At 35.5% G+C, this 24,216-nt stretch overlaps 1 protein-coding gene and 1 long non-coding RNA gene across 2 annotated transcripts in view; both read right to left on the bottom strand.

The window, feature by feature from the left end:
* The window catches only part of LOC149480569 (uncharacterized), a 91,586-nt gene that overhangs the window by 61,695 nt on the left and 5,675 nt on the right, over window positions 1–24,216 (bottom strand). The gene's annotated exons all lie outside the window — the stretch shown is intronic.
* LOC149480570 (uncharacterized) lies at window positions 16,192–17,360 on the bottom strand. The gene is made up of 2 exons (XR_016316992.1): window positions 17,126–17,360; window positions 16,192–16,568 (listed from the first exon to the last, which is right to left on the bottom strand). It is a non-coding gene; the product is annotated as an uncharacterized LOC149480570 (long non-coding RNA).

Raw genomic sequence — 24,216 nt, 5'->3', positions numbered from 1 at the left:
CATTTCTTTTGCATTTAAAAATGTATATCTTAAATTAATGTACTGCGGTAAATTGAGATGGGTATCCAATCTCAGGATTTTCTGAAATTATATCCTGATTTATAATTTAATGTTACAAATCCAAAAATCGATCCATAATGTTAGAGTACATTTCTTTTGTATTTAAAAATCTGTATCTTAAAATGTACTGCGGATGTAAAATAAATAAAATAACAATAACCACTAATGGTTTTGAAACAATACCGCCTTATAATTATCTACTCCTTATTTCGTATATAATCTATAGGTCACTAGATAGACGTATAGGGATTAATATTAATATATGTAGTTTTTATTTTTATCGAGTAAAATGTTGACGAGCACCACAGAGCGCCAATTAACACTCAAGCGTCGCACTAACGAGAGGTGACAACTTTATCTTTTAATCTTTAATTTTATTAAGTAAGATGTTAATTAGACGTATTCATTTATATTAAACTAATAATGAATTATTTTTGATATAAATTTTGTAAATATTGGTTAATTCATAAAAAGGTATACTTAATAGTTACTTGTATGTTTTACTTTTAGAAAAAAAATACATTGTACATGAAAAATCATTATGTAGGTACCTATTTATTCGAAAGCCCCAGTATTTATAATATGTATGTTACGGGATATGTTTTCAATCTAGGAATTTCATACAATGACAGATATAATAGATTTATTTCCTGTAACATACCCAAGGAAACATTTACTTTGTGCGGCTTGTAATTTACAGGTCAATCTTTGAAAAAGTATTTTAACGTAATTAAAAAGCAATCGGTGGTACCTACTGAACACGGAAAATATCTCTTTTCTTTCGCTAACAAATTGTTACAAAAGTAACGCAATTTTTTATTCAATTGCGATATCTTAAAGAAAATTAAAGCAAAGAGAAAACAAAACTTTGGATAATTTATTATTTCTGTACAAGCCTACTTTTAGGCCATTTCGTTTATACTAGAAACCACAGAATACATAATAGTAGCTAAACGCTACAGAACGGACACTCTCCGCCTCCCGCCAAAATTAAACACTTACCTCACCCCGCACGATCAGTCTAAAAATAGTCCGCATTTTTCTGCAAGGACGATACGCAACGAAGATTGACAACATTAATCAAATTGACTTAAAGTAATTTATTATTTTGGATTTGTGATTATCGTTTTTCGTAGAAAATGGTTAGATTTTGTGCTGTTTACGGATGTATTTCATCAGAAAAACGCGAATTTTTTTTTACGCTAGTCACAAATGTGCCAACCTTAAAGCGTTAACACACACATTTGCAGTCTCTACAGTGTGACTGTCAAAACGATAATTTTGTATGGAGTGTCCGGGGTGTGCTAGAAACCACGTCTACAATGAAAGATGTAAATGAAACTCGAAGCCAAATGTTAAATATAAAATATGAGGTGCTATTTTTGTTGGCGACGCGCCATTCAAAAAGATTAATTTTTTTAATAATTATTTTTAATGTACATTAGTCAATATTGTCTATGTTAGATCATTGTTTTTAATCTGTGCGATTGTTTTGTAATTTAACATTATCTGTAAAAGCTGCGGCGAGCCACTGCTGCGGCAGTGACTCGTCCAGTTCTTCGGCCTCCTCTCTCCTGAGCGCACGTATGTAACTAAAATTTTCTGTCTGTACTTTATATTGCCAAATCTGCATTAAAGCCTCCATTTTATTTATCGACGCGACTGGCCTTTTTATTTTATACTTCACCAACAACATTAGTGGCCATTCGAGCAGGATCATGTTCCGCACACCAAAGGGGACACGCAGTTCGAGAGCACGTGGTGCGGCAAGCCAAGAAGGGCACGTGGTTGCCGCAAAATCTTCTCTGCTGCGGTTACATGTGGGGAGCATAAAATCTGAACCAGCAATAAATTTAGATAAGAAAATACCAGTCGAGTCGCACGTGGCAATGGCGGCAAAAAGTAGCCGGGGTTCTCAAGCTTCGAGCACATCGAAGTCAGCTCGGCGCAAACAACTATTATTAGATGCCGCAAAAAAGAAAGCGGCAATTGAAATAGATTTAATTAACAAAACGTTGGAAGCGGATTTGGCCGCACTTAGTGACGAAGAGGAGGAACAAAGGGTATACTGCAGTTCACTCAACAGGGAGCCTGTTCGTAGCCACGTGGAGGAATGGGTGGAAAGCCAGCACATCGAAGCACCTGACGGGCAGGGAGCCCCCAACCAAGGTATAACTACGGGCCCACTGCAACAAGACGCGCCGCCGCCATTGCCGGCCGCGGCACCTGATTCGATTCACCAGTTGGCTTCTGCAATTAGGGACCTCACCACCGCAAGCTGCAGCAACATGGCGAACAGCAACCTACTCAGCCGGATGAGCACGCCTCGGGATCTTCCAGAATTCTCAGGTGACCCAATGGAATGGTTGTTGTTCAAGCAGGCTTATCAGGAATCAACAAATTTATGTAAATTCACCGATAAAGAAAACTTATGGAGGCTGCGAAAATGCCTACGTGGTGCCGCCAAAGAGTCGGTGGCATCATTGTTCATAAGTGCCACGTCACCGTCGAAGATAATGGCCACTTTAGAGTTACAGTTTGGTAACCCAGATGTTATTATTTTAAGAATTCAACGAGATATACAGAAGTTACAACCATTGCCAAACGATTATTATAATTATATCGTCGCATTTTCAATCAAAATTCAAAATTATGTCGAAGCTGTACGAGCAGTGGGGCGACAGGAGCATCTTCAGGGCTTCAGTATCGTCTCCAGCATCCTTTCAAAGCTCCCTTCCGTTCTCATTGGAAAATGGACGGACTACAGCTACGACCGCATCAAGGAAGGGCGTGAGGCAAGGTTAGTTGTATTGTCAGAATTTTTACACTGTGAAGCGTTAAAGACAACAACCACCTCAAGTAATTTATTGAATTATCGTAATGACAGTAACTATTACAATAGAAACAAAAGCCAAGAAGCGCACAGTAGAACGCATACAGTTTTAATACAGTCCGACAAACATAATAAAATATGTCGTTTTTGCAAGAAAAATACGCATATATTAACAGAGTGCAGATTATTTCAAAAGGCGCTGAAAAAAGTTAGATGGCAGCATGTAAAGAACAATGGGCTCGGTTACAAATGTCTCATATCCAAGCACGAGAGGAACACATGCCGAGCGCCGGTGTGCGACGAGGATGGGTGCGGCCGGGAGCATCACCGTTTACTTCATTATCCGCTCAACAGTGTCGCGAGTGCAAGTGAAGTGATTAGTCTCGGGCAAGTGCCGCGTGAGCCCGAGATAAGGCCTGTTACCGAAAGTATAACACACATAAAAGCAAGTGATTCCCCAAAAGTGTTCCTAAAAGTGGTCCCCATAACTGTACACGGTCCCAACGGCATAGTGCAAACCACGGCGTTATTAGATGACGGTTCGTCGGTGTCACTTATAGACTCTAATCTAGCGGCCCGCGTCGGGCTACACGGCCGGCGGGAAACAATGCGCGTGCGAGGCGCGTTCAATAATGAAATTGTTTGCAAATACACACATGTAAATGTAGACCTTAAGGGTTTAGACGATAAGGTGCACAATGTAAAGATGAGGTGCGTTAGTAATTTATGTTTACCGTTACAGTCATTATCTATTATAAACGATCTAAGTTGTTCGCATTTATGTGAAATAAAGAAATATTTATATAATGTAGATTCGAAACCCGAAATTTTAATTGGTCAAGATAATCATCATTTGTTAGCGGTTAAGATAGGAAATTTGAATGAGCCGTCTGCTACACTTACCCCTCTAGGCTGGTGCGTCCATGGGAAATCTTCTATTCCTAGGGGGCCATATGGGGCCCGGAACTACTTACCATCCAGCGCCGAAACCAACTTGCATATTTCTGTTGCTGCTGATGCTGGCTGTGCTGGTGAAGATACATACCTGCTGAGGGAGATTCACGAGGAGGTTCGACGGTCTTTTATTTTAGATTCCTTAGGTGTGATGACTAAGCCGCGTCAGCACGCGGACGAGGCTCGCGCGGTCGCCCTACTCGAGCAATCAGCTGAGCTGGTGGACGGCCGGTGGCACGTGAGTCTTCCATGGCGCAGTGACATCACCAACTTACCTGACTCCTACGCTGGAGCGCTTGTGAAATTTAAAGGTAATGAAAAGAAAATGAATAAAGATTTGGGTTTAATTTGGTATCCCGAAAAGGATGTATTAGGGTTTGATATATCATTAAAACGCATTCCTGAGAATATTATCTCAGGTGTAGAAAGGCCTACGAAGCGTTTAATGTTAAAGGTAATTATGTCTATTTTTGATGTCTTAGGTTTTTTAATGCCTTTTACAATACAAGGGCGAATTATATTGCAAGATACGTGGCGATTAAATATCGGATGGGATGATAATATTCCCGACGATATTTATCATCGATGGAAACAATGGCTTCATCTACTTAAGGTAATTAAAGACATACGTATACCTAGGTGCTACAAGCGAGTCGTACGAGCTACGTGCGATGAGGACAGGGCGCCTACGAGTGCAAGCGAGATGCAAGACACCTCGTCATCGGCCGGGGTGACGTCACAATCCCCTTCACTCCCAACACGTAGCGTATCGCGGGCGTCTACGCAATGTACTACGGATTGCTACGACGACGTAGCGCATACTGCATACGCTACGGGCTATAACAACCTACAGTTGCATGTGTTTTGTGATGCTAGCTCGAAGGCGATGTGTACGGTAGGTTATTGGCGATGGGAATATAATAATTCAATTCATGTAGCATTTATTGCAAGTAAGTGTAAGGTTATGCCTGTAAAGCCCTTAACAATACCCAGGGCCGAACTGCAAGCGGCATTGCTAGGTGCACGGCTAGCAAACACTATTTTAAAAGAGCATAGGATGAAACCTGTGCGCAGGTATTTTTGGTGCGACTCGACCACGGTGCTTCACTGGATTCGCAATAACACACGTTCCTATAAAACGTTTGAAGCGAATCGCTTGGGCGAGATCGACGAGTTATCACAGGTCAGTGAATGGAATTATATACCTACTAAGATGAACATTGCGGACTTGGCGACTCGTGAGTCATTCGACGCGTCGTTACAATATGAATGGTATACCGGGCCATCATTTTTATATGATAACAAATGTGATTGGCCGAAAGATATTATTAGGTCAAACATGAGCACAGCGGATGTGATGTCCGTTTGTGTAAATGTTTTAGAACGGGATCAACTTAATTTACCGGTACCTGACCCATCAAGATTTTCTTCATGGTTGCGGTTGAAGCGGGCTACTGCAATGGTTTTATTGTTTATTGATAAATGCAAGGGGCTGCCTGGGGAAATGAATTGCAGTATTATGGAGCGAGCGGAGCGTTTACTTTTAAGACACGCACAACTGGAATCCTTCGGTGAGGACATAGCCGCATTAAATAATGGTAAGCCACTCAGCCGCGGAAGCCGACTTTTAACATTATCACCGTACTTAGACGAACATGATTTACTACGTGCGGGTGGACGGATCGACGCTGCGATTGACGTAAGTCATAGTGTTAAAAGACCTATTATTTTGGACGGGCGGCATCCCATATCAAAATTAATTGTTCGTCATTACCATGTTAAGGCAGCTCATGGTAATCAAGAGACCGTGGTGAACGAGTTAAGGCAACGGTATTGGCTACTCAAACTTAGGTCAACAGTTAAATTTGTAGCGTCAAGATGTATGCTGTGTAGGATAAGGAGGTGCAAGCCGTCTACACCACGTATGGGAGATTTACCAGAGGCGCGCGTGGCGCATCACCAGCGCCCTTTTACTCATTGCGGACTGGACTTGTTCGGTCCAATGGAGGTGACAGTGGGACGTCGAAGGGAGAAAAGGTATGGGGTTTTATTTACCTGTATGACGGTGCGCGCTGTTCATCTAGAGATAGTTCCATCTCTCACTGCAGATTCACTAATCATGGCGTTAAGACGAATGGCTGCTAGACGCGGTTGGCCGCGCTACCTGTACTCTGATAATGGTACTAACCTGCGAGGTGCTGATGCCGAGCTGCAACGATCTATACAGTCCATGGATACGGAAGCTCTGAAAAATGAAGGTATCAATAACGGGTTCGAATGGTCGTTTATACCTCCCGGTAGCCCCCATTGGGGTGGGGCATGGGAGAGGCTGATACGAAGTGTCAAGACCGCCTTAAAGGTGGTCTTGCGTGAACGTGCACCACGGGAGGAGGTTTTAAGTACGCTGCTGGCTGAAGTTGAAAACATAGTTAATAGTCGACCGCTGAAGTACGTTGCTACTGACGCTGAGGATGTAGAAAGCCTGACTCCAAATCACTTTCTACTAGGTTCGTCGTCCAATCTACCAATCATAGGTGAGTTTCAAGCTTCAGATGGTTACTCGCGTAAGCAGTGGCGCGTAGCACAACGGCTCACAGACATGTTCTGGCGGCGATGGGTGAAGGAGATCCTTCCTACACTCATCCCCAGAACCAAGTGGTGGGAGGACGGCGACAAACCGTTGCAGGTGGGAGATATGGTTTTGGTTGTCGATCCGAACTCTTCAAGAAACTCGTGGCCGAAAGGCCGCGTAACCCGAATCCTTCCTGGCCAGGATGGGCGAGTGAGACTGGTTGAAGTGCGAACGAGCACAGGGACGTGGCGCAGATGTGCGTCGCGCGTCGCTCCCATTCCTATGTTGGAGTGCTGAGTCAGCACTGGGGTGGGGAGTGTTGGCGACGCGCCATTCAAAAAGATTAATTTTTTTAATAATTATTTTTAATGTACATTAGTCAATATTGTCTATGTTAGATCATTGTTTTTAATCTGTGCGATTGTTTTGTAATTTAACATTATCTGTAAAAGCTGCGGCGAGCCACTGCTGCGGCAGTGACTCGTCCAGTTCTTCGGCCTCCTCTCTCCTGAGCGCACGTATGTAACTAAAGTTTTCTCTCTGTACTTTATATTGCCAAATCTGCATTAAAGCCTCTATTTTTATTCATCGACGCGACTGGCCTTTTATTTTCTACTTCACCATCAACAATTTTATTAAATAAAAAACAAATTATTCATACACTACAGCTATCACATTATGGCTTTACTTTAAAAGGTATTGAATATTAAACAGTGATGAATTTTCTTGGAACCTTTTATGTAATTTTCAATCTAGCTAGCATTCTTGCCTACAAAGCCTAACAATATCGGTTAGGACGTCAATATTCTATTACATATTGTTTACGAAGTATATAGGTACATGAGACCACCAATAGATTGGCTTACGGCGTATCTCAGGCCACGATTCATTCAGTTGTGTGACTGACAAAACACTGATCCATGCTTGATTAGGCACCATTCAACGTGAGAGGGTTCAACCCGATACAATCATTCAATCAAACCTATTTGAAACGTATGTGAATGTATAGTGAAGCACATAGCTTGTTTATATAACAACAAAAACCACACACCAAAAATTTGTTGGATTTAGCCACGAACAAAAGCATTGGAAAAGCTTTGTTGTCGTTTTAGTTAATTAAAAATGGATTAAAATGACATTTCGGTGCGTCATGGCTCAATCCATATTATTATTTTTGCGTGATGTACCTTTATAAGTAATTAATTTGATGAAATGGTTTATTTGTTTGCTCGATGGATGAATTAACAATTATGAAAACAAATCATACTATATTTACACAGTTTGTATTTATATTTTGCTTTTATAGAGCACCACCTATTATTTATTTATAGGAATAGGTAATAACAAAATAACAGTTTTAATGTAGTCATTAGCCGATGCTATAAAAGCTAAAAGTTCACATTACTAGGTTTCGTTGTTCTCATGATAAAAAATGTAAATTGTTTTTGAGTACTTTTGCGGGTGACAACAAAGCGAGGCTGAAAATGAGCCTCCGGGGCTAAAATACGCTAAAATAATAGAAAATGAATCGATACATGTTGGATACACTCATTTTATGATATAGTTCTCCATACCTTTTATATTTTGTACAAAATGTTTTTAATTAAAATGAAGCCATAAAAATTATTTGTGCAACTGCACTTCTGGTGCGATTTATAATAAGTATACCAATGTGTAAACACATAATTCATTTTACAGTTTTCCGTAAAAATCAACCAAATTTCAACTCAAAAACTTGAATTTCACAAACTATTCTGTGGAAAAAACCTTTCGGTATTCGGTTCGGTATTCAGTATTGTTGGACTGTACGAAAAAGCTGTTTAGTAGCGAGCTAATTCTTGGTCAGACTACATATGGACCTTTGTTAGTACGTGTGGTCGATGGTTAGTACCTATACGAACGTTTTCATTCAATTTGTCTATAAATCGTCTCTTTTGAAACCATATTTCTGCATTTAGAGAGGGAAAATAAAAACGATTCACGAATTTCATAGCGAGATATATACGTATCAGTGTAAACAAGATATCGCTTTCACGTGTAATGTTCATGTTTGTTTATACAACAGTGCACTGCTGTAACTTTATGAAACACGCAGTTTTCATAAAACGAACAGATTCGTCCGGCTCCGATCGGAATGGAATAAAATTAAACATTGAGGGTTGTCCGTTCCTCGTTTTGATATTTGCTCAGCAACGTACACACATCCGCAAATGAGAAATATGCTATTAGGTTATAATTTAACTGGCGGTTTTCCAAAAAAACGTTTTTGTTAAACCAAAATCAATGTATATAAAAAAATTTAAAGTCTTAAACAAAATTTAAGTGAACACTATCTAAGGGAAATAAAAGTGGATTATATTATTGACTCGTTTTCTTTTTCAGTTATATTTATTTAACAATGCAATCTTCAGAATTTCAGTCTCTTAAGCTCACTAAGAACATAGTTTAAAATCTATTTCACCTAGGAGCAGACAAGCAAGAAAGAGAGTTTATAAAAACGACGTAATAAATAGAAGTTTCAACACTTCACTAACTATTATTTTTGTGCTGTTAAATCCGCTAACAAAGAAACTTAACTGATCGAATTGTCAAGAAATGTTTTATGAATAAATTTCCTGCCGGTGATTGGATGTCAGAAAAGTTAAACTAATGGTAACGTCTTAAATTTCTAAGTGCTATTCATGCAGAAATTGTTACCTTGCATACGAAAGTAGAATAAAAGCCCGCAAAGTACAAATAATAGATGTAAATGTATGGATTTAAAATAAACAAAAAAATTAAGGCACATAAAGTAATGTATTAAGGACTGTAAGGATTATTGTGTGTTATATAAAGAAAACATTTGTTTTCTTGTATTTGTTCATGTACATTTGTACCTACATTGAGTAGATTTATGAACATTTGTCTCATAATATTATTTGTCTTATAAGTTCATATACCTAATCCATTCATTATCAACAGAACACTTTTAAAATAATTTTAAAACTAACAATGAATTGAACGGAATATGATTGTTATACCATAAACCTTCAGCCGACTTACCGATTGTTCCTTGTATTTTATTCATCCAAAGTACATTCATGTAAGGGCATATATATTTTTTCTCTCAACAATATTTATACAATATGACATACGTTTACTGAACCTTGCTATTCTTATAATTTGCGAGGGAAACATCTACTTTAATATAATATTAAGTAAGTTCTGGGATTTGTAAATAAAGGGAAAATATGATGTTTTGTTATATTTAATCTCTTTCGAAGCGATGTGGGCGTTTTGGCATGTTGCTAAGTGATTTTTAATAAACAACCATCGCAGACCAAACATAGAAATATTTTATTATTAAAATATTTCGGGCGATATTCAATTGGAATGCTGCCAAAAGGTTTTAAGAGTGAACGGTAAATCATTTTTGTTTTTAAATAATATTTGTGGATTATAGTTCAGAGAACAGTACAGTGAATCTCTGTGACGCTGTGGGGTATGGGGTATATGTTTACATTTCATCTATAATGCTTCACTGATCCTTTTTACGGACAATATATTGTGTTTCCTATATTTTATTTACTTAGAAAGAACCCACCATAGTCTAAAAACGAGGCTCGTTACAATTTTCTTTCAAGCATGGACGCTCATTCCAATAGTAGTAAATACTTCAACTATCAAATTCATCTTTTAATCATCATCTAACAAGCTAAATACTTTAAAGGGAAATTATTTAATTAACTTAATACCACAGTTTGGAAACATCTTTGCACGGGAAGTTTGCCTGAGTCGGTACACAAACAGAGACATCACTAAGAGAGTTTACGTGTTTATTCACTGAGGGTTCTTCCCTGAATGCGTCTACTGCTGCACAGACTATACAGAAATAACTTTATCAAATACAGAGTACTTATATCAAACAAATGGCTAAGTAGTATAGAGCATCTGTGGATAACGGAATCAGGGATTTCTATACTTTTTTATATTGAACCTGTTATAGTAAATGTTCTATAGTGCAAAAAACCTGGGAGAATGGTTATTTTGTAAAACAAGACAGCTCTATTAATTAAAATTTAACTCAGATGAAGACTTGGTCCACCTTTATTATGTCGTAAAGTGAATATTGCTTATACATATATCATTTCTATAAGCAATATTATTATTAACTGTATACTCTTATTGATTTCAGAATCCTTTCGAACTATTTCCTGGTAAGCCATGTCAGGAATATTGATCGCAATCGTTCCAAACCCTCAAATCTTTGACACTACAATTTAATTAGTATAAACTAGTACTTGGTGCGATACTCAAAGGAAATCGTTACAAAGAGTTAAAAATGAGCATAAACAGTTTCTTGGCCATTACAGAAAAGAAATATTTTCTTGAAAGTGGCCAGTCCGGATTTGGGTTTACGGAGTTGCGTGTAGTTCCGCTACATTAAGCAGATGAGAGCCCCTCGGCTGTGCGCTCGCGAGTGAACGCCAAACGACAAATTTAATAACGCTTTATTCGATTTATACTACATATAATATATAGAACGTTCAAATCGTCGAATCGAGGAAACTCCGTGTGCTTTTTAATAATATCGGTCCTGGCAATAAAGACCCTGCGTCGTCAAATTATAAAGTTAATACAGGTTTTGAATGTTTTCTCTTTTATACATAACAAAGTAAATGATTTATTCTTTCTGTTATATCAACTAATTACTTTAAAGGATATTAGAAGAGATTGGCTCTACTATTTATAAATTTCGTATTAAATACGATTCGGTTATATAGCTAACGTATTTTCAAAGAAAAACATCGAAACACAATTTAATCATGTCACAATATACTTCGATATCATTTCCACCCGAATGAGCCGTCTCTACGTCCTATTCAATTACCACAGCCTTGAAATATAGGTAAATGAATAGACTCTGGTTGTAAGACGTGCCCATGGGACCGAGAGGGACCCTTCTGCCCTGTCACAGGCTGAGGTATTCAAAAGCGATGATGGAATACCGGCGTAGTGAGTGTATTGGGAAATTCTCTTTACTGTTTTAGCTATAGGTGCTATCTATAACGCAACCTAGACGGCTTCAATGGAGTTTCAATTTGGGTGTGCGAAGTTAATTTGATTTTGTTTCTGCAAGCCAATTAAGAGGAACGGCCAATGATTGTGTCTTATATTGTTCAATACATAAAGCGAAATGAGAATCTGTATTATTTATACATTGCCTTTATAGTAATAAATTTAAGAAGTTTTTTTTTATAAGAATCCGATAATATACCTATATACAGCTATATGTAAACCGTTTATTAACAAAGACTTAAAAATATAATGAAGAAAAATAAAGTTATGGTTATATTCTGAATGAGACAAGTGGCCCGTAGATCCCAAGTTTAAATTGTGAGCCATGTGTGGGCAGAGTCGTTTAGCTATGTAAGTGGTTGGGAATTTCACAAGGGTCGTATATTTTTGAGGGATGCTTGTATGAGTCTGACCTCTACGTTTCACGAAATCACGAAAATATATTGCTTTAAGCATTCAACGTGGAACGCTAGTATTTAATTTTTTACAGTACGAATATAAAATTATAATTAAATCGTCTGACCAAACTGTAAAAACAAAGTGCAGCACATACTCTACACTTTTTTTGTTACAGTTTTACAAGAGTTTATAACAAACGCCATTCTATGTTCTTATCAGTAACGTCAGTAACACAAGACTAAATAATAAAATTTATAATAGAATAATTATAATATCATCAGTCATCCTATTGTAACGCTATTTCTATAAAAAATATGTTAGCTATGATAAGAACGCAGAGTTTTTAAAATGTTCAAAGCAATATTTATCTAAGGCATCCGTATATTTATCCACGAGATCCACATTGGACGTTTATATCCCATTTCGAAATTATTTGCACTTGAAGGTCTGTGAGGAAATCCAAAGACTACAAATTCTCAACAGAGGCGAATTTCGCGTCCATTCACACGGGCGCGGTATCGAACCCTGCTCTTTGAAAATTATTTCACAAAAGCGAATTTCTGCTTTGGATAAGTAGGTCGCAATATTTTATAGATTCGTGTCTCATTGAAATGCTTTTTGTTCGTAAGGAGATTTGGATATGGATGAAAACGTTCTAGATTTTCTGTTTGGTAATATTTTTAATGTGTGTCTTTTAGCAGTGGTTTTTGTTCCGTTCAATAGCATTAAATGTTATTGAAATTTTGCTTCTTTGATATTTTATTATTAATAGGTACGTAAATTTTAAATATTATTAGAGATTTTATATTATAATACTTATTTTTGAATGGCAGGTAAAATAATACATATTTGGGTAAAATTCACACCGGGTAACAGTGCACTGTGTTTCATTAGATCAAAAAAATTTCCCTGTGCTGTTTATTATATTTATCGATCAAGGGATGTATTTATAATGTAAGAGTAGAACACCCACGTGTCAATTTCTTATACTTTATTTAAAAAAAAATGACAAACTTTAGGTGAATTTTTCATGAAAAATATTGAAATGTATTCTGAAATAGTAACTGTCTAAGATATTTATTTTAAATAAATATAGACTTATAAAGCATCTTTGGGCGCATATTATCCAGTTTTTATTTTTTGAAAACTACCTCCGAATACCGAGAAATATATTTTTTTCAGATTTTCGTTTTTATTTTTTTTCTCCCTAAAAACGCAAAAGTGCGGCTTGTCACTAGCATAGAATTATTGCTCGTAATAAGGCCTATCACTCATAAAAAAACCACGCCGCACTATTGCGGTTTTTGGGAATAATACGCTATTTTCAAAAAGGTCAAAAAACACAATATAGGGTTGTCGCCAAAAGGTCAAACCAGTTTTTTTTTTTCTAAGTGTGGATATACAAGGAATAAAAAGAGATATAACTTACATACTTATCACATCGCAAGCCCGAATTTATATATTAATTGTAATAATGTCCTATAATATTTATTTATTTAAAAAAAATTAGTATAAATAAAAAAAATTAAAAAAAGGTTCCCCAAGCAGGTCATTAGATTTCCTGCCTAAATATCTCATTTATTGTAATATGGTAAAAAATATAGTACAAAACAAAATAAAAAGAATGATGGTCAAATTTATTGACAACCCTTACACTATGTTTAGAAATTGGATTCCTTCTAAAAACCGCAATAGTGCGGCGTGGTTTTTTTATGAGTGATGGGCCTTATTACGAGCAATAATTCTATGCTAGTGACAAGCCGCACTTTTGCGTTTTTAGGGAGAAAAAAAATAAAAACGAAAATCTGAAAAAAATATATTTCTCGGTATTCGGAGGTAGTTTTCAAAAAATAAAAACTGGATAATATGCGCCCAAAGATGCTTTATAAGTCTATATTTATTTAAAATAAATATCTTAGACAGTTACGATTTCAGAATACATTTCAATATTTTTCATGAAAAATTCACCTAAAGTTTGTCATTTTTTTTTAAATAAAGTATAAGAAATTGACACGTGGGTGTTCTACTCTTACATTAAAAATACATCCCTTGATCGATAAATACAATAAACAGCACAGGGAAATTTTTTTGATCTAATGAAACACAGTGCAGTGGCAGAATAGAACAAACCGATAAATTTAACTTCAACAATTGAATCGTCTAATTTTAAAGTAAACAGAACTTGTGTTATAAGCAGTCTCCACTATTTACCAATATAAACCGAACTTCGCAAATAAGAGGCGATAATTTCTAAATTGAATTGTGTATTTGTTTCAAGTGTTGCCAGCTAAAGTGAACCGCAAAAGTTGCGTTGTGTCCGTGCTTCTGACATCCGCTCTTTTATTTTCCCGAGCACGTTTATTTTCTTTTTGAATTCCGCCTTTTGTTTGTATTCCTCACGCGCTGTGCGAAACTGGCTGGCTTTAATATCGGTCAATAGATTCTGTGGATCAATGATATTTTATGTATAGATACGTTATATACTCACAATATATCCAAAAAAAAATGCTTCATATGCAGTGTCAGGCACACACAAATACAAGTATCATTTTACTTAATTTATTACATTGACAGACTGTATAAGAGAGATGGCTCTAATAAAATGATATAAACAAAAAAGACAAAGATAGTTTGTCATTTCCGCGCAGGTGTAAGCAAAAGTCATAAGAATTCACCAATTAAATATAAATAAACAAATAGTTGCCATGGTAATTGGCATAGACTAACGACACAGAAGCTTCAATGTTATAGATGTTACAGTTCCTGCACAAGTAAACAAATGTGACAATTTCATTTACTATTTAATTATTATTATGATGTTGTATTAAAATGAAAAAACTTTTTTGGAGATATAATTGTATTAAGTATTTATTACTAGCTGTGGTGTTCGTTTTCGGTCATCATCATTTCACCCGATAAACACCCACTGCTGAGCATAGTCCTCCTTATAGAATTCCATAAGGACCGATCTTACGCTATTCGTTTCAAGGCAGTTCCCGAAACCCGTACAAGGTCATCACTCCAACTTGTAGGATATAATAATAGTGGTGCCTAGATGAAAAAAAAGGATGAAATAAAAGAAAGGATGAAGTATAAGCCTTTTTTTCTAAAACACAAATAAAATTTATGTTCAATAGCTATTTACAGAAAAGCAAATAGCATTTTTCGTCAGTAGCGATAATCTTTTCTTTAATGTATGCGTATAATCAACATCATTTACGCAAAAAAACATTTTTGCCATCACGATTTCTTTGTATACATGTAATAAATAGATATATTTGTTAATTACATGCACTGTGTGGATTTAAATATAAAAATAATCAAGTATTTACCCAAATCGAAATTAATAAAATAACCGTTCTATTACTTCTATTTTCAATAATCGTATCTACATGATAATCTTTGAACACAGTGTACGCTAGCTTTGTCACACTAGTGATTGAAGCAATGTTTTATCCCTTTCATTATTACAATACAAGTGTCAAGCATGTGTCATTCATAAAGAGTTGTAAATTGTTATTTTTACTCATAAACTGTAATAATTTAATATATTTTCCTGTGATATGATATTCCTTTATCTTTCTTTACTTTTTTGCACGAATACGTGCACTTTCTGAACACACAGGAAGGCATTTTCGACAACTTTAATGTACCTATCGGCACATACGCTCACTGGGACCGGTGACAATCTGACTGATTGCATTGGTCCCAAATAGGACCAATTCATGGAAGCAATTTTGGTGCGTTGATGACGTATCTACCTCTTGTTTCTATATATAATATCATTGCTGTGGATATCGAAAACTGTTATAGTTTGCAAGAAAATTATGAAAGTAGTTTGCAATTGATTGGTAATAAAAATTAATGTTTGTTTCTAACGACTGTCAATAATATAACCTTTTTTCATTTGTAGGTACTAAAACGTAGAAAAAAAAATTCGCATTTTTGTCATTGAGATAATATTAATAATGGAGCAGACACCACGAACAAAATCTGTGCGCCAAGATGGCGGCGCGGGGCGCGCGAATGACGGCTAGACAGTCATAGATTATGCGATGTCACTGACTCACCGCTATAGAGGCGACACTTTGTTTCTTTCTGTCTATTTTATTGGGTGCCACTCCTTACATGCACGTTGACTTGAAATTTTCTTTGTACTTACTTAATATTTATTTCAGATATAAACTGACTTTACTACGCGGGGCTAACAATATCTGGCATATAATATAGGATGAGGAGGTTCAATATGGGCTATGGGAAGTTTCATTCCTTACAAATTGAGCCTTTTTTAGAAAAAAAATAAAAGCCGTGTAAAAATTGTGTTTATTTATATTTAGTTCATCATCCTCAGAACATGTTCCCGGCTCAGAAATTGCTTGTATTGTTCCAGTACTATTGTAGCACACCTTCGGCTAAAATAAATATAATAATAATAATGTTAGTGATGGCTAAAATAATATTTTATTTGTTATACAAATCCGTAAAATTTTATTATTATTACTAACATCAATACAAGGAACAGCAGACTTCTTTAGAATACGCCTTCCCGCTTTTGTGGTATATTTATCCTCATCGCGAAAATGCAATGAACAGATGCTAGTTCTATCGGATGGTAACCAGGTTTCTTCACTGCGGTTGTTTTGGACAAATTTTACCCATTTTTCCCTTTCTTCACGACCCAGACATGGAAACCTTGAATAGAAAAAATATTAATCTCTGAACTAGCGGTCCGCCCCGGCTTCGCCCGTGGTACATATTTCGCAATAAAAAGTAGCCTATGATTTTTCTCAGGGTCTAAAGATTGTCTGTGCCAAATTTCATCAAAATCGGTCCAATAGTTTATGAGCCTATTTATTACAATCAAACAAACAAACAAAATTTTTCCTCTTTATAATATTAGTGCAGATAAATAAATAATAATTCAATTATACGTTCAAGTCAGTAGCTTATACAATATCAATTAAAATTGATTAAAATCAATTAACAAAAAAAAATTGGTGATTAAGTAATTGATTTTCATATTTCATGATTTCACCTTTTTTCAATTAACAACCAGTCTATGCTTTTCTAAATATGTAAAATTATTATTTTATACTATAAAAATATACGCCAGCAAATATTACTAACAACACTTATTTCATGCCCAATGTCATATCTTAAATTTTTAATCTATGACAAATGACGCAAAATGTCGCCCGCCAAAAATTTTGTTCTAACTAAGTTTTAAAAATTATTATCTAATTACTTACTGATTGAAAAGTTATTCCTTTGCACTTTTCCGTATTATTTGTATTATTTGTGCAATATCGTAACACACACGTAGGCATATTTGATGCGTTTCACTTTAAAACAAATAAAAAATGAGCGTGACGTTCGCGCCAATGAGCGAGCAAGCGACTGAGTGCAGTTACGCCACATGACGTATGTTGAGTGGAACATAAGTGGTGTAGGCGGTATCGACTCCATATTAATATTATCTCAATGATTTTTGTAAAGGACTGTTACAAAAATGCGAATGTTTTTATCTACGCATCTCTTCTCTACGTTGCTCTCCATCTCCTTAGCGATGATGGTTATAATTACCGTAAAGCTAAATTTCCTCGACTGTTTGCTGGATTGGAATATTACCTGAAAAGAAATAATAAATTAGGCAAGAGTACATCAATAAAGAAACTAAAAAGGTGCAAAGAATAGAAGACAATATTGAAAAGAGTGAAATTGGGGCGTGACTTGAAATACTAACACGAACAAGTGCTCCAAATTCCAATAATCCAAATGTGCCATTAAAAAGCAAAGCTTTCATTGCATCGCCAATTCACATATGAGAACAAATACTGCTAAACGAGTCGAATAAAATAAGATGTAATTTATGTTAAGTGTACAAGAACGGCTGTTTAAAAACAATTGCTGGACAGCGTTCACTATTTCTTTCGCTTCTTAATGGCTATACATTGTCGAGACGTCCAGCTCGGAAAAACTGTTCCGATTTATGTGCACCTAAAGCAGGTGTATTCTGTACGGTCAGCAAAAACATTCAAGATAAAACATATGTTGCCACTCGTACTAATTCTGACTGGTTTGGCAAATGTAAGCGTGTTTTAATGGCTTAATTGTATCAGTTATAGAGTTACACTTTTAGTAGAGTAGGTATGCGAAATAAGAAGGTGGCTATCCACTGTATTTCTTTTGTTCTTGTATAACATGTCTAATTATTTACACATATAAAAACGTTCTCTTTACGAAATCACTATTAAATAGTTACTAATCTGGTGTATAAGTGTATACTATTATTGGGTTCCAAGGTTATATTGGACCACAATTATCTAAGTTCATTGCGCTGTCCAACCTCAAAACACGTAATAGTTTCAACTGTACAAAACAATGTACATTCTACAATATGATTAGAATAGTTTCGTGTTCATGTACTATTCTATGAGGGCACGACTTTTATTGCAGTTTAAATTGTGAAAGGGAGTGGTCCATTAATCCATCATTGTCGGAGCCCGCTTCCCAGCTACGAGTCTCGCCAACGGCTTTTTACTTCCCGTACCTGGTCTCCAGCCATCCTTTCTTGTCAGGAAAATGTAGGTTCTGTTTAAGTCGACTATTCTTTTGATATAAAGACAATTGTAACGAGATCCATTGTTCGAAATGTTATTGTATCGACGTAGACGACGCGATCTTGCGATATTAATTGGTATTTGAAAATCCATATTCACAAGCGAAACGGAAGTCTTAAATATAAAATCATTTTCAAGTGATTTTATTTCTTCTCTTGAAAAAAAACTTCTATATTGAAAGTTTCATAAAGTACCGCTGTATAGTGTTCAATGTTAAGAAATTGCTTAAGGCGGAAGTATTTATTAATTTGTTTCATTAGTGCAACAGTTATATATTTTACTATATAGGTAGGCTATTTTTATTCATATTAAACTCAAGTGAAATTACATAAGACCACCCAAATCAGTGTTTTAGTACACGTAACAGAGGTTTTGGGTACAATAATATGACATTCAAGCCAGTAACCTAATAAAAATATCATAAAATATCCTCGAAGGAGTTGTGATTGTACCAGTAACCAGAAAATTATAAAATACGTTAAGTTCTCAATTTGCCCGCCTCACTGCACGATTGTATACAGATTTCCCAAGTGAGGTGACCACTATATTTAAAATTCTAGATCACAGTTGGCATTAGACAAATAAAGAAAAATAATGCTGAGCAATGTTTAGTTTTAAATATTTACGTACATTTAAATGACACGTTACTTTTTGCAAGTGCTGCATTGTAATTTAATGATTAAAACAATAATAATATTCATATCAGGAAATATTGGCATGGTTATTAAATAATAGAAGGCATATTGCAATGTTATGTTCGCAAAAATATACTACGCTACGTTGCTACGTTGATTGACTACTACGAGATTACTGCTACAAGAAATATACTTACCTTAGTTATAACATCAATACCTGCTAGCTATTTATATCATGATGTTCTCAAAGAAAAAAATGGTACGTAATATGATCGAATAGTACGGTAACGATAATATTATAGTTGTACAAAAGTAATATATGTAATTGGATTAGATAATGAATGAAGGTGAGGCACGGAAATTTTTGAATAATGTTTATCTGAATATTCACATATTAAAAAGTAACCTTATTATTAAATATAAATAAATAAATAAATATTATAGGACATTATTACACATATCGACCTAGTCCCACAGTAAGCTCAATTAAGGCTTGTGTTGTGGGTACTAGGCGACGATAAATATAATATTTAATAAATACATATATAGATAATAACACCCAGACCCAAGAACAAATAATTGAGTTCATCACACAATTATTTGCCCTGACCGGGGATCGAACCCAACCGCGTCGTCGAAGTATTAAAAAAGTATTCTATAATATTGCTTTAAAATCGCATGGAAATATATGACGTAAATACAATGCGAGTTCAGTATATGCAGTGTCGACATTTTTAGCTATCCTTTGGGAGGACTTCCACGAGTTTCCACACTAAAAATATTTTATGTTGAGTTAATTCGTATGCAATGTATATTTAACTGAAATTCTGTTTTATATACAATGTTTAAATTCGAATGAACTTTGTTTTTTAGAGAAATATGAGAGTATGAAGTCAAAATAAAATAAAGTTTTTATTCATTTTGTTATGTTATTTCTTAGGTTGCCAAATGTTCGAAGCTGTATAGAAAAGCATAATAATTGACTTGCACTTGCTTGTGGCTTTCGTTACATTTTAACATCACAATCATTACAACCATTAAAGCCCCCATTCCATTGATCCATGGTTCCATACCATAAAGGATTGGCAAAAGATCAATGATTGCTCAGCTACAACCTTCGTTAATTGCGACAAGCGCTGTCAGCCTTACAAGCTGTTCATTAGTACTGACAGTATGACGGTTTTTGAGTCAGGAAATTTGCATTCCGAATGTGTTTGCGAAGGGGATTTTTATGCTTTGAGGGCTTTTATGAAGATAGCAATTGTGAATTGCTTAATAATGCTCCTTTTATTGGAGTTGTTAATATCGATATGTTCTGTTGTTATAAAGGGGTTACGTTTGATTTTACGTGAAAAGCAAACAATGTGAATGAATAGCTGTTTTAGAATAATTTGTTGTATGAGTAAATTCTTGGTGACATCGGTCTCACTAAAACATTAAAATTCTGCGGAAGTGTCATTTTATTTTTTCATTCATTTACCCAATTCAATTAAATTCAAATACTTTAAATTCAAAAATTCAAAAAATGCACCTTAATTTTTAAGAACAATCTTTTACCAAAGTGAACGTCTCTTACACGGCTCCGTTCCTGCCATTAGGCTCAAAGAACAAGTACTACAGAGAGCGATACATGCGACTGCTTACTTTATTTCTTCCCCTATGTACCTACTTTATTTGTTTCGATTTTTCTCTCTTCTTGCATATAAATTTTAATGTATCGAATTACTAAAGTAAAATTCATATTCTGTTTCAGACAGTATGCTACATTTTTCTTTATTAACATAATATATAGAGTTTAATATAAGTTAATAATAATTGATCCTTTCTCTTATAGAATACCTCGCTGGGACTTCGCCAACAACTGCAATAAAAAGCAGTTGTCGTTTCCTAGTTCCTATGCAATGCAAGCTCATTCAATTCCGCGATAAGCCAATGATACAGAAATAAGAAGTTAACATTGAACTGTCTAAGCGAATTGGAATACCGAACTATGCCAAGTATTTTGTTTAGAATTTGTTTGTAAAGAAATTTGTAAGCGACGAGCTAATATAAGCTCTGGCTAATACAGAACGTACAAAATACAAATTGTTGGTGAGCGCTCGTCGTGCCTGAGTTATTGTTTCGGATACAACAATTGAGCAGAACTCAAATAGCAATTAAATCGAGATTTATACGGAGCATCGAGGAGTACCTGCGAAGTGGACAAAAGTGAACCAAAGAGGAAATGAATGAGAGGGATTCTAATATTCTGGAGCAACATTGGAGCCCTTTGTAACGGGGTAATAAAGGGCATTCTAGGTCTGAAGTGGACCTCGCCGGAAATTTAATCCGACTGAGGGGCCTTTGTTAGCAGAAAATTTTGTCCTTAGATAAATGCCCGTACAAGCAGAGTAGGAGGCGGGATGAATGAACGTTTTCAATTTAATTAAAACACGAGTGAAACGTTATTGTTCACTCAATTGCCTAATTTAATAGCACTCTTATTGCTTTCATAAAACTAGTTTATTGTTCACGGTTGGAGCTCTTCGTAAGAATTCGCGAGAAATACAAGAGATATAATTTGAAGTGAAATATTTATAAATGTCTGGAGCTATGAACTAATTTTCTCTCTTCAATTTATTTACAGCTTTCTTGACAAAGAACGTCTAATATATACGATGTTTTTACATACTTCATAACATCGAGCTATCGCAATGTATAATATTATTTTGATAAGACGGGGGCTGTAGAAGTTCTGATAGCTTATAGCTAGATTGTTCCCTCGAGTGCTAAACAGCGCTCCCAAGTTGTGAATTCCAAAATCTTTTCAACACGATATTCCTTTTCTATAAAAATGTGAGTCGGCTTATCATCCCTTAATAATGTAATCGAATGTTTTACCGAATCTTAACGTAATTTTGAATAGCAAGCTTACTATCAATGCGCGTATTTTATACTTGATGAAAGCGAATATCCATCTTTTCTCATGTTAAAAACGCGAACTTTAGTCATTATGAACTCGTTATGAACCACGCACAACTTTAGATATGATAAAATAACTGTTTAATGTAGTTTGTTGGATAGCAAAATACATATTTGCATAGCATCATATCACATATTATGCCCAAATGTAGGTATTAGGATACGATGGCTGAATACTCAAAATCAACTTCGTCTGCTGAAAGCAAATAAACCAATCTCTTCAGTTTCATACTCGTTACGTATATATTTAAGACCTTGAGGATTCATTACACTTCGGGACATGACATCCTTTATAAGTGAGTTGCACTACGCTACATCAGAGGTTCATTTAATCACGTCTAAGGACCGGTCCCATACACATTCACCAAAGTTAAGATCGAATCAATCTAGGTGTCTTTGAAAGGATACACTGCTAAGTAATTGGATTCATAGCAAGTTGATACAGAACCGTAGCATTGTCCCAAGTGGCCAGCCAGTCCCACGATTGGAGGAACAAGTTGACACACTGGACATCGGCCAACGATGTGTCCCGTCACTCGAGCTAGGGTTGCCAAGAGGACATTAAAGTGTAATTTGAACACAATTCATTATATTGTTAATTAGTATAAAATGGTCATTTAGTTGATTTGATTTTTATTTAATTTTGTATCGCATCTATATTTGTTTATTTTTTGCAGTTTTATACGTTGTTTCTAAATTATGTTCAACTTTCTACGTAGAACTATAAAAAAAGACGTGAGGCACTTGGGGACTGCCGCGGTAAAGCTATTGCATAGCATGCCTTCAAGTCATACCTCCGAGCCCGTCGGAGTGGGGAGCGTGAGGTTTTTGTCGTTACGGAATTTCTCGATTCGGTCCCCGCGCTCAAGGCCCGCGATGGAAGCTATGCAATAGCTTAAAAATATTCATAATATTTGTTTCTTATAACTTTCAATAAACTGTTTGTTTGTAAGAATGTCTATGTAAAATCGCTGGCATTGAGTTATCAGATGCTGAAAAGAAATCCGAAAAAAGTCATGGCAATTGGCAACCCTAAAGCATGTGCGGTAACCAGATACTCAATGTATGCAACTAGGTCATGTTTTCATTTACAAAGTGAATTTTTGAACACTACACCAGTCATTTCATGGCGTAATGTGATATTTTTCGTTGGAACGATCACGCTTCAATATACGTTTACAAATTAAGCTCCAAAGGAAGATGAAAGCTTTTAAACGATAATAATATTGAAAACTACAATAAAATACATTAATGCGATTTTATTTATTGCGTTTTTCAATTTTCAATGATAAGAGAATATGAAGGCTTAATCAAGCCATATGATAATTTGTTAAAGGCATGCTTATGGTGATGCACTTGTGAATTGAGATGAAGCTAATCAGTGGACAAACATAGCTATTAATAACTAATTAACGGTACGTGCCATGTAGGTATAGGTATATTAACATCCAACAAATCGTAATTCGACACATAAAAGCATTCGAGTTTTACGTTGTTTTACACGGCGCAGTGGAAGATTTAATATTATAAATCGCAAGAAGGCACTTCATTCGAATCATGAAAGCTAAAATGTTAATAGTTTCTTCTGTTTAACTAAGGAAAAAATGTGATTGCTTGGAATTTCAATTAACTTGAGTGAACGGGAAACGGTCCTTGAGTGAAATTTATTACAGTTATGAAAACAACTTATTTAAAATGTGAAATTAAATGCTTTGGCTTTTTTGCTTCATCCCTCACGCTGAGCTTAATTGCGCTAGTGCGATATTTTATTGTTTCGTTTCTTAAAAATCGCAATACAACAATTCTCTTGTTCATTTTCTTTATTTTCCCGTTTTTGTAGGCACCAAGCGGTGCAGCCAGTAACAGAATAACTATTAATTTTTCCTGCTTTAGTATTATAATCATTATTTTGCTAGTCGCATAATTATTTATATCCTAGTCTCGACATACACGCAAAGATGCATCATAATTGATACGTTAGAAAAATAATTACGGTGTAGCATAAACGCAACGCATAGATATTTAAACAATTGAATATAGGCAATAGCCAAACTAAAATCTAATCGGAGTTATTTATGTGACTATTAACGGTCTAACTTTATTTCATAAAGGTTTAAAATCTGA

Source organism: Colias philodice, chromosome 18 (genome assembly GCF_061535455.1).
Source record: "Colias philodice isolate Cphi_HAF_F1 chromosome 18, ilColPhil1 Martin Lab GWU primary, whole genome shotgun sequence".
In the NCBI taxonomy this organism is placed as follows: Eukaryota; Metazoa; Arthropoda; class Insecta; order Lepidoptera; family Pieridae; genus Colias; species Colias philodice.
The sequence above is the reverse complement of the archived record's forward strand: the minus strand, read 5'-3'. Positions and strand labels throughout refer to the sequence as shown.